The 13,085-nt window shown below is 41.8% G+C and overlaps 1 long non-coding RNA gene across 1 annotated transcript in view; it reads right to left on the bottom strand.

The window, feature by feature from the left end:
* The window catches only part of LOC115097451, a 311,652-nt gene extending 308,917 nt beyond the window's left edge, over positions 1–2,735 (bottom strand). Inside the window, exon 1 of the long non-coding RNA XR_003858285.1 lies at positions 2,634–2,735. This is a non-coding gene — a long non-coding RNA (uncharacterized LOC115097451). The remainder of the gene's footprint in view (positions 1–2,633) is intronic.
* Between the last annotated feature and the right edge of the window lie 10,350 nt (positions 2,736–13,085).

Below are 13,085 nucleotides of genomic sequence, written 5' to 3'. Positions count from 1 at the left end.
CCAACTGGCTAGGTGTGTGTCCAGGAAAGGGAGGGGACATACTACCTTAGCCATTCCTGTGACAAGTTTTGATAGATGTGAGGTTTCTGAAGTAACTTTACACTGTATTGGTGTTTTTGCCAATTGTTTTTCTTTGTTTGCTTTCTGATTCTTTAGAGGATTTTTTGTCTTGTTTTGGAAAATTTTTTGCTTCTTTCTGCAAAAGTGCTGATAACGTCTCACTTATTCTCTTTCTATTCATTGGAACATTTGTCCAGTTTTAAGGATGGAGACCAGTTCTGGCCATTCACATTTGTACTTCAGCATTTTTTGAGAATACAGATCTGTTTCTGCTCTTAATTATACCTGGAGACCTATGATGGTAGCTATGTGTAATCTAGTTCTATAGAACCCATAATGCTTAGAGTTCCTGGGATGTACAATCTCAGCATACACTGGTTCTTATATTTTATTTATCTACCATATAAATGGGCTTGGACCGATGTGCCGCAAATGCGCAGTAGAGAGCACGTCGGTCAGAAGGGAGCCCAGCGGACGGCTGTCTTGGAAGCGGCGAGGAGGAGCGGCGGCAGCACAGAAGGTCTCTGGGGGGGGTCTCTCTCTCTCTCTCTCTCTCTCTCGCGCGCGGGGAGAAGCAGCGGTGGCGGCGGCACAGACACAGAAATGGGAGGTCGCCGGGAGTCTCTCTCTCTCGCGCCTCATCACCGAGCGTCGGGCGGGCCAGCACCGAGCCCGGTGGAGAGGCACGCGCGAGAGAGAGACCCCCGGAGACCTCCCATGGATCAGCGGTGGCGGTATCTAAGTGTCAGGCAGGCCAGAGAGAAGATGAGAAGGGATGTAAGGAAGAGGATATAAGTGGGAAGGGTAAAGTGTAGTAGAGAAAAAGAGGGAGAGGGGAGAAGGGGAAGGAAAGGGAAGGTGAGTGGGGAAGGAAAAGGGAAGAGGATATGACTGAACAAGTGGCAAGGGTAAGAAGTTCTGGAGAAGAGAAAAAAAGAGTGGAGGAGGGCTGGGAGAGGGAAGGGGTTATAGATGAGGTGAGAGGGGATGGAAGGAAAAGGGAAGTTATGGAGAACAGAGCGGCTCTAACCGTGCCGGTCTGACTGATGGAATCTCACCCGTTTTAACGGGCTTAACGGCTAGTTTTTTATATTTTTGATTTGATTTGTATATATATATATTTTTGATTTGATTTGTATCAAGAAATTCGGTATATAAAAGCCTTAATAAATAAATAAATAAATAAATAAATACTGACATTCAATCTGAGATATCACATCAGTTTACTTTCAGGTACTGTAGGTATTTCCCTATCCCTAGAGGGCTTACAATCTAAGTTTTGTATCTGAGACAATGGAGGGTAAAGTGACTTGCCCAAGGTCACAAGGAGTGGCAGTGGGACTCAAACGCTGGTCTCTTGGTTAGTAGCCCACTGCTCTAACCACTAGGCTAGATTACTTGATGAGCAGGGAGTTCTTGTAGGATGAGTGATATTTTATGTTGAATTATTAAATATACTGAGGCAGGAATATTACTTGCTTTGAATTACCTCTTTCTGCTATGGGACTGTGCTACTACCCAACACGTGACAGATGCCCTTAGAGTTTCTTTTAGAAAACTATAAAAACACAGTAAAGACAGACATGAGGAGAGAGTACCCAACATGAGATGCAAAAGGAATAACTTCAAACTACAGAAGATACACACACACGCCACAATCAAGAACCAGAGAACTGAGACCTGAAACTGTAAATACACACAGTCAGAGATCAAAGCAACACAGAAACTCCACAGATCATCACAAAAGGATGAAGTCCTCACAACACAGAAGAATTCTTGCTATCAGTAAGCTTAGATTCTAAGTAGTTTATTATAAAATATTTTAACATACAAAATTCTCTTCCTGCTTATTTTATACATGTATATATTATTTTATTGTTGCATGCTTCTATATCTATATCTATGCATATTGTATTAGGGTAGTCTGGATTCAGACAAGGTTCTAGCTTCGTGCAGGCATGACTTCTGGGGGCAGTTCCACTCTGCAGGGCTAGCAGGAGGACTGTCTCTCTACTTCCGTGATGGGGCTTGTGCTCCCTTGACAGCATTCCAGTAGGGAGGGGTTTTCAGTCCACCCCCAGCCTTCACAAGGATCTGGCTCCCAGGGTCAAAAACCCAAGCAACAACAAATTATACACAAAAAAAACCCCAAAAAACTTATCAGCATAATTTTTTCTTCCCATCTTAATTATTCACAGGGGAAGGATTCTACTTTAATCTCCATAGTGCAGCCTAGCTGCTGGGGTTGTCTAGTCCTGCTCCAAGTCTTAAGCTTACTTCCAGACCAAAAAGAATAAAAAGAAGGCCACCAAGAAAAAAAAACCTCAAAACAGATTTAAGTTTACACCTTTGGGGCCTCTTGGGGCCGTGGCACAATGCACCCCTATTCCGCACCATTGTGCTTTTCTTTGTTAATCGCTTTCCCTGACCGCTTTTGCCAGGAGGAGAAAAATAAGGAACCCTGGCTACAAAACAACAAACAGCCTATTATTTTCCTCCAAGCCTAATAGCCAGCAAGTCCTAGAGAAAGCTCAGTATTAAGACAGTTTAGGATTAAAGACAGAGTACTTTACCCTTAATCCAGTTCCATATTCATCTGGGTCTCAGTGCAGTCCACGTTCCATGTCCTCCTCCTTCCTAGGGATGGCTGAATGTTTAATCTCCCCTTCTCCTGGGTGTGGCTGCACTGCATGTTGTTCCCTTTCCTTTCCTGAGAGCACAGGTGTGTGTATCAGGCTTCCCCCAGGTCCCGCCCTCCTGTGACTGACAGGTTCTCTCTCCTGGCTCCCATGGGTTCTCAGTCGGCCCCGAAAGACTGGGAAATGTAGTTTCTGTCCTGCCTTTTCTGGTCCTTAGCCTTCTGAGTCCTACTTCTTTTTTTTATTATTTAAACTTTATTGAATTTTTTTTTGTTTAAGTTATTTTTATTAGCAACAAATGGAGATACAAAAATGTTTTTAATTAATGACAATACACTGCCATATTACATTATGGAGATCTATTTTCACAATACTTCTGAGACCAAATATTTAACAGAAACGAAAAAGGGAAACATTCACAAAATTCTAAGAAACTCATATTAAACTTTTAACATATCCCATTATAAGACATCCTATTACAATGAAATACGCAAGAATCAAAATTTTAGATTTAGCATATTTCAAAGAAAAATACATATTTGAGTTAAACTGGAATAATATTTACCCTTCTATTTAATACTGTGAGAATACCCTTATACAGCTACCATATCCCCAATCAAATTTTTAGCCTCTAAAAACTGTTTTAAATCTGATGGTTCGAAATAGATGTAATTTATGTTGTTCAATTTTAACATACATTTACTAGGGTAACGAATAGTCATTTGAGCTCCCACTTGATCTACCAGATGTTTCAAAGCTAAAAATGCCTTTCTTCTATTTTGAGTCACTTTTGTTACATCTGGGAAGATCCAGACTTGTTGGTTGTAATACTTAACAGTCCGGTTCCTCAAATACAATTTCAATACCATATCCCTATCAGAGGGGAATATACATTTTACCAGAACTGTTCCTCTTTTTTCAACTATCTCCTCATTCGATAACTCAAGCAGCGCGGTTACATTAAGAGGCTCCTGTTGCTCTTCCTCTTTTGATCTTCTTCCAGATAGGAACTATATTTTCACAAATGGTGGTGTATATTCTACTGGTATTTTTAATACCGTATTCATGTATGTTACGAGCGCGACCTCCGACGGCCGTTACTCTCTGAGGCACGGAGGCACGGTCGTCTCTCAAACAGGGTTGTGAGCCCTTGGGCCACGGCATGACCCAGGGAGGAGCCCCAAGCCTCACCGCGGGAGGTGAGCTGGTGCGAGCATGGGTAACAAGGCAAAACATGGCTAAAGCAAGGACTAGGGCACAAGGTCTGACCCTCAACCGGACCTGCACGCCCCGGACAACCAACAACGCAATGTTGATTAATGAACAGTCTTCCAACCGTTCCAAGCTCTTTCGGACCTGCCGCTGGGTACGGCAATGGGCGGCAGGCCAGAACGAGGACAAGGGCAGACAGAGTCCTTGGAACACAGAAGACTTGGGACTATGACTGAGACGAAGACATCACAGACGAGGGCTGATGCGAAGACATCACAAACCAGGCGAGAAGTGAAGACATCGCAGACGAGGGCTGAAGTGAAGACATCACAAACAAGGCGAGAAGCGAAGACATTGCAGACGAGGGCTGACGTGAAGACATCACAAACGAGGCGAGAAGCTGGGAAGGTAGACATTGGCACTGTCTCTCAGGGCGCCCTACACAGCCCAACTTCACGGGCAGACCCAATGGGCTGGTTGCGGACCACCCTGTCCCACTGCACGCCCTACACAGCCCGAGGAGGCTGGTCATGGACCACGAGGAGAGCGGGACGAGCGCAGGGAAGGAATTCAGCCGAAGTGAAACTCCAATGACGGAGCCGATGTCATCCGGAGAACCACAGGGACTGGCAGGTCAGGAAGGCTCAGGAGCGCAGGACATGAGCCCACTGCAGGCAGTTCCAATGACGGAGACACGTCACCCGGAGAACCAAGGAGCAGGCAGAACAGAAGGCTCAAGAGCACAGGAAACAAAACATCAGGAAGAGCTGGAACAAGGAATATGAAGACACTGAACACGAAGCCATCAAAGCAAGGGGAGACAACGGAGGACCTGGACCGGTCTGAAGACACAGGCAACTGTGGAACCCGATCTGAAGGCCGACATCAGGGCTGGGAACAAGGAACATGAAGACACTGAACACGAAGCCATTATTACAAGGAGACCATGGAGGGCCTGGGTCAGTCTGAAGACACAGGCAACTGTGGAACCTGATCTGAAGGCAAACAGGAACTGAAATGAAGATCCTTTTATACTGCTGTAGACAGGCAACTCCCTGGGAGGAGTTAGGATGGGCCATACCTAGCTGGCCCTATAACAGAGAAGTGCTGCGGGCCGGCCCCTAGGGAAAAGGGCGTGGCCCAAACCAGGAAGTCCATACAGACCCAAGCAAGCCTCAGGTAGGCCCCAAGGACTTCGAAGGCCTCCCTGGATAGTTCATAGGTGAGACCCTGGCTTCAGAGCGGCCTCCAGAAAAGGTGAGATGCCTCCTGTGGCGCAGCTACCGGAGGAATCATAACAATGTATTGTTTAAATTGTTCTTGAATCGAGATAAGAACATAAGAACATTCCACACTGGGTCAGACCAAGGGTCCATCAAGCCCAGCATCCTGTTTCCAAAAGTGGCCAATCCAGGCCATAAGAACCTGGCAAGCACCCCAAAACTAAGTCTATTCCATGCCACCGCTGCCAGCAACAGCAGTGGCCATTTTCTAAGTCAACCCAATTAATAGCAGGCAATGGACCTCTTCTCCAAGATCTTATCCATATCCAATCCTTTTTTAAACACAGCTATACTAACTGCACTAACCACATCCTCTGGCAACAAATTCCAGAGTTTAATTGTGCGTTGAGTAAAAAAGAACTTTCTCCGATTAGTTTTAAATGTGCCCCATGCTAACTTCATGGAGTGCCCCCTAGTCTTTCTATTATCCGAAAGAGTAAATAACTGATTCACATCTACCCATTCTAGACCTCTCATAATTTTAAACACTTCTATCATATCCCCCTCTCAGCCGTCTCTTCTCCAAACTGAAAAGTCCTAACCTCTTTAGTCTTTCCTCATAGGGGAGCTGTTCCATTCCCCTTATCATTTTGGTAGCCCTTCTCTGTACCTTCTCCATCACAATTATATCTTTTTTGAGATGCGGCGACCAGAATTGTACACAGTATTCAAGGTGCGGTCTCACCATGGAGCGATACAGAGGCATTATGACATTTTCCATTTTATTCACCATTCCCTTTCTAATAATTCCCAACCTTCTGTTTGCTTTTTTGACTGCCGCAGCACACTGAACCGGCGATTTCAATGTGTTATCCACTATGACGCCTAGATTTCTTTCTTGGGTGGTAGCTCCTAATATGAAACCTAACATTGTGTAACTATAGAATGGGTTATTTTTCTCTATATGCATCACCTTGCACTTATCAGTGCACTGCACTATGGCCAGTAGTTATAGTTCCACCTTCACGGAGCGGAAGGATGGAGGGCTGCTATCTCCAAAAAAAAATAAAAAAAACAAACAAAAAATAATAACAGGGGTGGGTAAGAGTATGGGGCAAGGGTGTGGCCTGCTTGTTACAGCAGTTGCTACCCCTAATTGAGCTGGATGTCACTTGGATGCAGATACGGCGCTGCTCTCTAAATTGGTGGTGGGGTGGAGGGGGAATTAGGGCTGGAGGGTACTGGAAGCCAATAGTAACAGGTGGGAGAGAGAAAAAGGGAAATAAAAATGGATAAAGTGCGTAGCTTGCTGGGCAGACTGGATGGGCCGTTTGGTCTTCTTCTGCCGTCATTTCTATGTTTCTATGTTTCTATGTTATCCACATTAAATTTCATCTGCCATTTTGATGCCCAATTTTCCAGTCTTACAAGGTCTTCCTGCAATTTATCACAATCTGCTTGTGATTTAACTACTCTGAACAATTTTGTATCATCTGCAAATTTGATTATCTCACTCGTCGTATTTCTTTCCAGATCATTTATAAATATATTGAAAAGTAAGGGTCCCAATACAGATCCCTGAGGTACTCCACTGCCCACTCCCTTCCACTGAGAAAATTGTCCATTTAATCCCACTCTCTCTTTCCTGTCTTTTAGCCAGTTTGCAATCCACGAAAGGATATCGCCACCTATCCCATGACTTTTTATTTTTCCTAGAAACCTCTCATGAGGAACTTTGTCAAATGCCTTCTGAAAATTCAAGTACACCTTTATCCACATGTTTATTAATTCCTTCAAAAAAATGAAGCAGATTTGTGAGGCAAGACTTGCCTTGGGTAAAGCCATGCTGACTTTGTTCCATTAAACCATGTCTTTCTATATGTTCTGTGATTTTGATGTTTAGATCACTTTCCACTATTTTTCCTGGCACTGAAGTCAGGCTAACCGGTCAGTAGTTTCCCGGATCGCCCCTGGAGCCCTTTTTAAATATTGGGGTTATATTAGCTATCCTCCAGTCTTCAGGTACAATGGATGATTTTAATGATAGCTTACAAATTTTTACTAATAGGTCTGAAATTTCATTTTTTAGTTCCCTCAGAACTCTGGGGTGTATACCATCTGGCCCAGGTGATTTACTACTTTTCAGTTTGTCAATCAGGTCTACCACATCTTCTAGGTTCACCGTGATTTGATTCAGTCCATCTGAATCATTGCCCATGAAAACCTTCTCCAGTACGGGTACCTCCCCAGCATCTTCTTCAGTAAACACCGAAGCAAAGAACTCATTTAATCTTTCCGCGATGGCCTTATCTTCTCTAAGTGCCCCTTTTACCCCTCGCTCATCTAACGGTCCAACTGACTCCCTCATAGGCTTTCTGCTTCGGATATATTTTAAAAAGTTTTTACTGTGAGTTTCTGCCTCTACAGCCAACTTCTTTTCAAATTCTCTCTTAGCCTGTCTTATCAATGTCTTACATTTAACTTGCCAACATTTATGTATTATCCTATTTTCTTCTGTTGGATCCTTCTTCCAATTTTTGAATGAAGATCTTTTGGCTAAAATAGCTTCTTTCACCTCTCCTTTTAACCATGCCGGTAATCGTTTTGCCTTCTTTCCACCTTTCTTAATGTGTGGAATACATCTGGACTGTGCTTCTAGAATGGTATTTTTTAACAATGACCATGCCTCTTGCACATTTTTTACTTTTGTAGCTGCTCCTTTCAGTTTTTTTTCGGCTCCTTTTTTCTGCTCCTTTCAGTTTTTTTTCTAACAATTTTTCTCATTTTATCAAAGTTTCCCTTTAATTTGAGGGAAGTTAATCAACCTCAAATTCAAATATCTCAGTTCATTTTCAATACTTTCCATCTTTTTTTGCTGAACTGTTTCCCCTTGTATTAACCTACTTTGTATTTTCTCTAATTGTAATACCTTCTGATCCAATCCCTTCATTTCTGTACTCTGTAACTCATTCTGTTGTTCCATTTTCAACATCCTTTTATTCACATCGTTACTACATTAGTCAAAGGGGATATAGATTTTTCTAGGGTCATAATTCCAGTGCAGACATTATCAAGCGATTACTGAAGGCTTTTCCACTTTTTTGGGAAAAATAGCAGCTAAATCTGGGACTCTAACACCAATCAGATCTTTGTGTATATCAGAGATTTCTCCTTCTCCTCATTTACAAAGTCCTTCTCCACCTCCTTCTTGTAGAAACTTTTCACCATTCCCTTTCTAATTCCCAACATTCTGTTTGCTTTTTTGACTGCCGCAGCTCACTGAACCGACGATTTCAATGCGTCATAGTGGATAACACATTGAAATCGACGGTTCAGTGTGCTGCGGCAGTCAAAAAAGCAAACAGAATGTTGGGAATTATTAGAAATGGAATGGTGAATAAAACGGAAAATGTCATAATGCCTCTGTATCGCTCCATGGTGAGACTGCACCTTGAATACTGTGTACAATTCTGGTCGCTGCATCTCAAAAAAAATATAATTGCGATGGAGAAGGTACAGAGAAGGGCTACCAAAATGATAAGGGGAATGGAACAGCTCCCCTATGAGGAAAGACTAAAGAGGTTAGGCCTTTCAGCTTGGAGAAGAGATGGCTGAGGGGGGACATGATAGAGGTATTTAAAATCATGAGAGGTCTAGAATGGGTAGATGTGAATCGGTTATTTACACTTTCGGATAATAGAAAGACTAGGGGGCACTCCATGAAGTTATCATGGGGCACATTTAAAACTAATTGGAGAAAGTTCTTTTTCACTCAACGCACAATTAAACTCTGGAATTTGTTGCCAGAGGATGTGGTTAGTGCAGTTAGTATGACTGTGTTTAAAAAAGGATTGGATAAGTTCTTGGAGGAGAAGTCCATTACCTGCTATTAATTAAGTTGACTTAGAAATTAGCCACTGCTATTACTAGCGATGGTAACATGGGATAGACTTAGTTTTTGGGTACTTAACAGGTTCTTATGGCCTGGATTGGCCACTGTTGGAAACAGAATGCTGGGCTTGATGGACCCTTGGTCTGACCCAGAATGGCATGTTCTTATGTTCTTATGTTCTAGATGTTGATGGGTTAGACTCGGCTACTTTAAATGTAGATAGTCTATCTCCACATGGAGGGGAAGGAATATTCAGCGCTCCTGGACTCAATGTGGTGACTGAGGCTGGTGAATCCACATTAAGCTCAGTTGTGGATATCACAGCGTCTCTTTCAACTGGAGTATTTTTGGGGGCTGAGTTAAAAAAACTTTTGTATTTTTAACTGGGAGGGGTTCACTGGGGAGGATGTGGTGACCACCTCCCTCAGTTTCCCCTTCCTTTTTATATGTGGCATTTCTAAATACCAAAAAGAAATACACTAAGAAATTCAAAAGTTTTCAACTTCCAGTGATAATTATTTTAATTCCTGCTTGGAGGCTTCGGATAGAGGTAAGCAAATATAGAAAAACAAGTTATTTCTTACTACAGGTGGAGCAGATCTGAATATATCACCACTTTCCAGTATTCTCGGGCAAAGCTGCGCGCCCCTTAGATGTGCACTGCTTGGGTGGCACGCCAGCGTCAGCTGTGCAATGCAGGAGGGTCGGCTTTTGAAGAGCTCTCTGCCGGCTCCTCCCTGATGATGTCAGTCCCCGGAAGTTCCCTGCAGCTCCGTCGGGGCAGGCTAGCTCTTCTTACCCCTGGTATCAGCTGTACAAGAAAACAATGGGGCAGATATTGTCAGGTAATTTCCTTCCTCCTCCACCTCCAGCCTTCTGCGTCTACTTCTAGCTCTACTCTTGCTAATCCATTCCATGTTTTCCAAAGTGATTGTTGCTTCAAATTGCCAATAGAAAATTTAACCAATAATCTTCTGTAAAAGAAACCCAAAAATATTGATTTAAAACAAATTAGCCAGTTACTTTAAATTAACATTCTCATTAGAGGTACAGACTCAGGTTCTTCTTATCTGATTGCCATGCTTGACATCTCAGCGGCATTCGACACAGTCAATCATGATGTCCTCCTTAACATCCTCAGGAGCATCGGGATCACTGGCAATGCCCTTTCCTGGATACGATCGTATCTCCAGGATCGCCTTTTCACAGTATTAGTTGATAACAATGAATCTGACCCCATCAGTCTTCCCCAAGGTGTTCCCCAAGGTTCCTCACTCTCCTCCACCCTCTTTAATATATACATGCTCCCCCTTACCACCCTCCTCACTAACCTCCACATCAAGCATTTTATTTATGCGGACGATGTGCAACTTATTTTCCCTTTCTCTGACTCTCTCCTTACTGCCCTTCGCAACTGGGAATCCTGTCTCTCAGCCATCAACAAATTACTAAATGACATGCAACTAGCGCTAAACCCCGCAAGACTGAACTTTTAATTATATCTAACAGGCCACCGCTCCCAGACATCCCACCTGCATACTCTTCCACAAGTTTCCCATCACACGTTCGCAACCTTGGTGTTTTCATTGATAACCATCTTACATTCAAACCTTTCATTAAATCTATCATTAAGGAATGCTATTTTAAGCTCCAAACCATAAAAAAACTCAAACCACTGCTACACTTTTCTGATTTCCGCACTGTACTACAGTCTATCATTTTATCTAAGGTAGACTATTGTAATGCACTCTTTCTAGGCATTCCCGCTACCCATACCAAACCCCTACAACTACTACAAAACGCTGCCGCCAGGATACTATCAAACTCTAAAAAAAGAGATCACATCACCCCTACACTTATCGAACTTCATTGGCTCCCTATACACTCTCAAATTCTCTATAAAGCCTGTTCCATCATCCACAAAAGTCTGTTGAACTCTAACCTGAATTGGATTAACCCCCCACTCCTCCCCCGTACCTCGAATAGACTCACACGTACTGCTCTCCAAGGAACCCTACGTGCACAACCTATCAAATCTTTCAAATTATCATCCACTATAAACAGAGCTTTCTCCCTAGCCGGCCCCTCTATATGGAACTCCCTGCCTCCTGATATACGCCTGGAATCATACACACCCACTTTAAAAAAAAAACTGAAAACATGGCTCTTCCAGCAAGCTTACCACACATCACCTCCCATTACATAAATCCCTACTGATTAAATAAGAAGTGATTCTCCTAGAATCTGATACGCGACTTATGATTTATTTCTCGGATTACGTTGTATGCCTATCGATTTTGTACTTTGACTCGGCTATTTATGTACTTATCTATTGTATATAGTTTTGATGATATGTATATAGTGATTTTGCTGTTCTCAGTTTTATGTAAGGGCCCTGCCCAAAAGTTAACCTGTTTGCAATGTTATATGTAAGGGTTCTGCCCAATGGTTCCTGTTTAATTGTAAACCGATACGATGTGTGAACGGCTATCGGTATAAAAAAGACATTAAATAAATAAATAAATAAATAAATAAACATTCTGCTACCCTCAGGTGGTTGTAGACATGCATTGAATCTAATTATAATTTATGTTAACTCAAGCAGTGAATTATGGTTAGATAATTAACTTTTTGCATTTCATAACATACCTACCTTTCTCTTCAGACATTCTTAGATTAATTTTTCAAGATTGTTATAGCACCAGTCTACAATTCCAAAACTTTTTGAGTGCAGGGATTGCAAACTGATTGATAGATTCTATCATATTTGGTGCTGTTAAAGCACTTTTCAATATTGGTTTAATTCTCATGTTAATTCCTCTTACATCTCTCTAGGGTATATGTTACAGACCATATGACATGTTGATAGCCCTATTATGAACTGCTTTAATTCTATTTCTGCTCTTATATAGCTGTGGTTTCACAGTTGGTCACAGTACTTGAGATGATGGCTCCTCAGTATTCTGAATAAAGGCATTACTAATAATTTTTCTACTACTGGTAATAATTTTAAATCTTATGTGGCTCTCCTACCTTGTCTGGCCACTAGATACCACTATCCCTGTCCTTAGAATATACTTACTGGGAGCCATCCATTCCTTCAGGCCCTCCCACCAGGAGGCTTTGATTGGATGACTCAGTGTCATTTAGCTTAGCCAGGTTAAGGCTTGTGAGGTTCAGTTAGAGAGCAGCTGCAGAGACAAAATGTATTTTTCCCACACTCTGGAAGGGCCTCCCAGAGTACCACTTTGAAATATTTTGGGTCAGTATGTTATTTTAATTTTCCTTTATCTAATGCTTATTATTAATTATTTTATAAGAATTATGTATGTTACTTTACTTGTAAACCACATTGAACAATCCATGGAGAAAGCGGTATAGAAACATTTTCGAATAAATAAATCGGGCCTTAGCCTTTGTGTTCGCTCGTGCATCCTACATTATAGTTGATTATTATAATGATACAATATAACAATATTAATGTAAACATTATGATCAAGTGATACACAGACTACATATCTTAATGCATTTAGTATATTACAGATGAATAATATATGAAATGAAAGTTTTTTCTATCCCTCCTCATTCTACAGTGCCCATGACAATCATAATCAAATCATAGCTATTCACTGAGGCCAACTGTCAAGAATACTGCAACCCATTGTAAAACATGGAGGAAAATCTAAGGTAGGAGAAAAAATCCACTAACAGCAAAGCAGTCCTATTTGTCGACTTCCTCTTACTATTGCATTAGCTTGTGAAATGTGATAACACTGAGATGCCTTCTTACCTATATTTTTTAAATATAGTATTTTGGAAACTATGACTGCCAACCTGCCTGACTAACAAGTAACTTTGAGCAAGGTATACCTCTGATATATTATGAAGTGGGGCTGTATCAGCAGAGTATTATTTGTTTTTATATGTTTCCATTTAAAACATGGCCAAAAGTGAATACTGAATTTTTAAACAGCAGCACATGCAATTCTGTACATTTGTCAAATCAGATGAAATTTTCTTTTAGATACATATTTTAAAAGCCTACACATTTAGTTTCAA

This window comes from Rhinatrema bivittatum, chromosome 1, assembly GCF_901001135.1.
Source record: "Rhinatrema bivittatum chromosome 1, aRhiBiv1.1, whole genome shotgun sequence".
Lineage (NCBI taxonomy): Eukaryota > Metazoa > Chordata > Amphibia > Gymnophiona > Rhinatrematidae > Rhinatrema > Rhinatrema bivittatum.
Note: the sequence above shows the minus strand (reverse complement) of the source record. Positions and strands in the feature narration are given on the sequence as shown.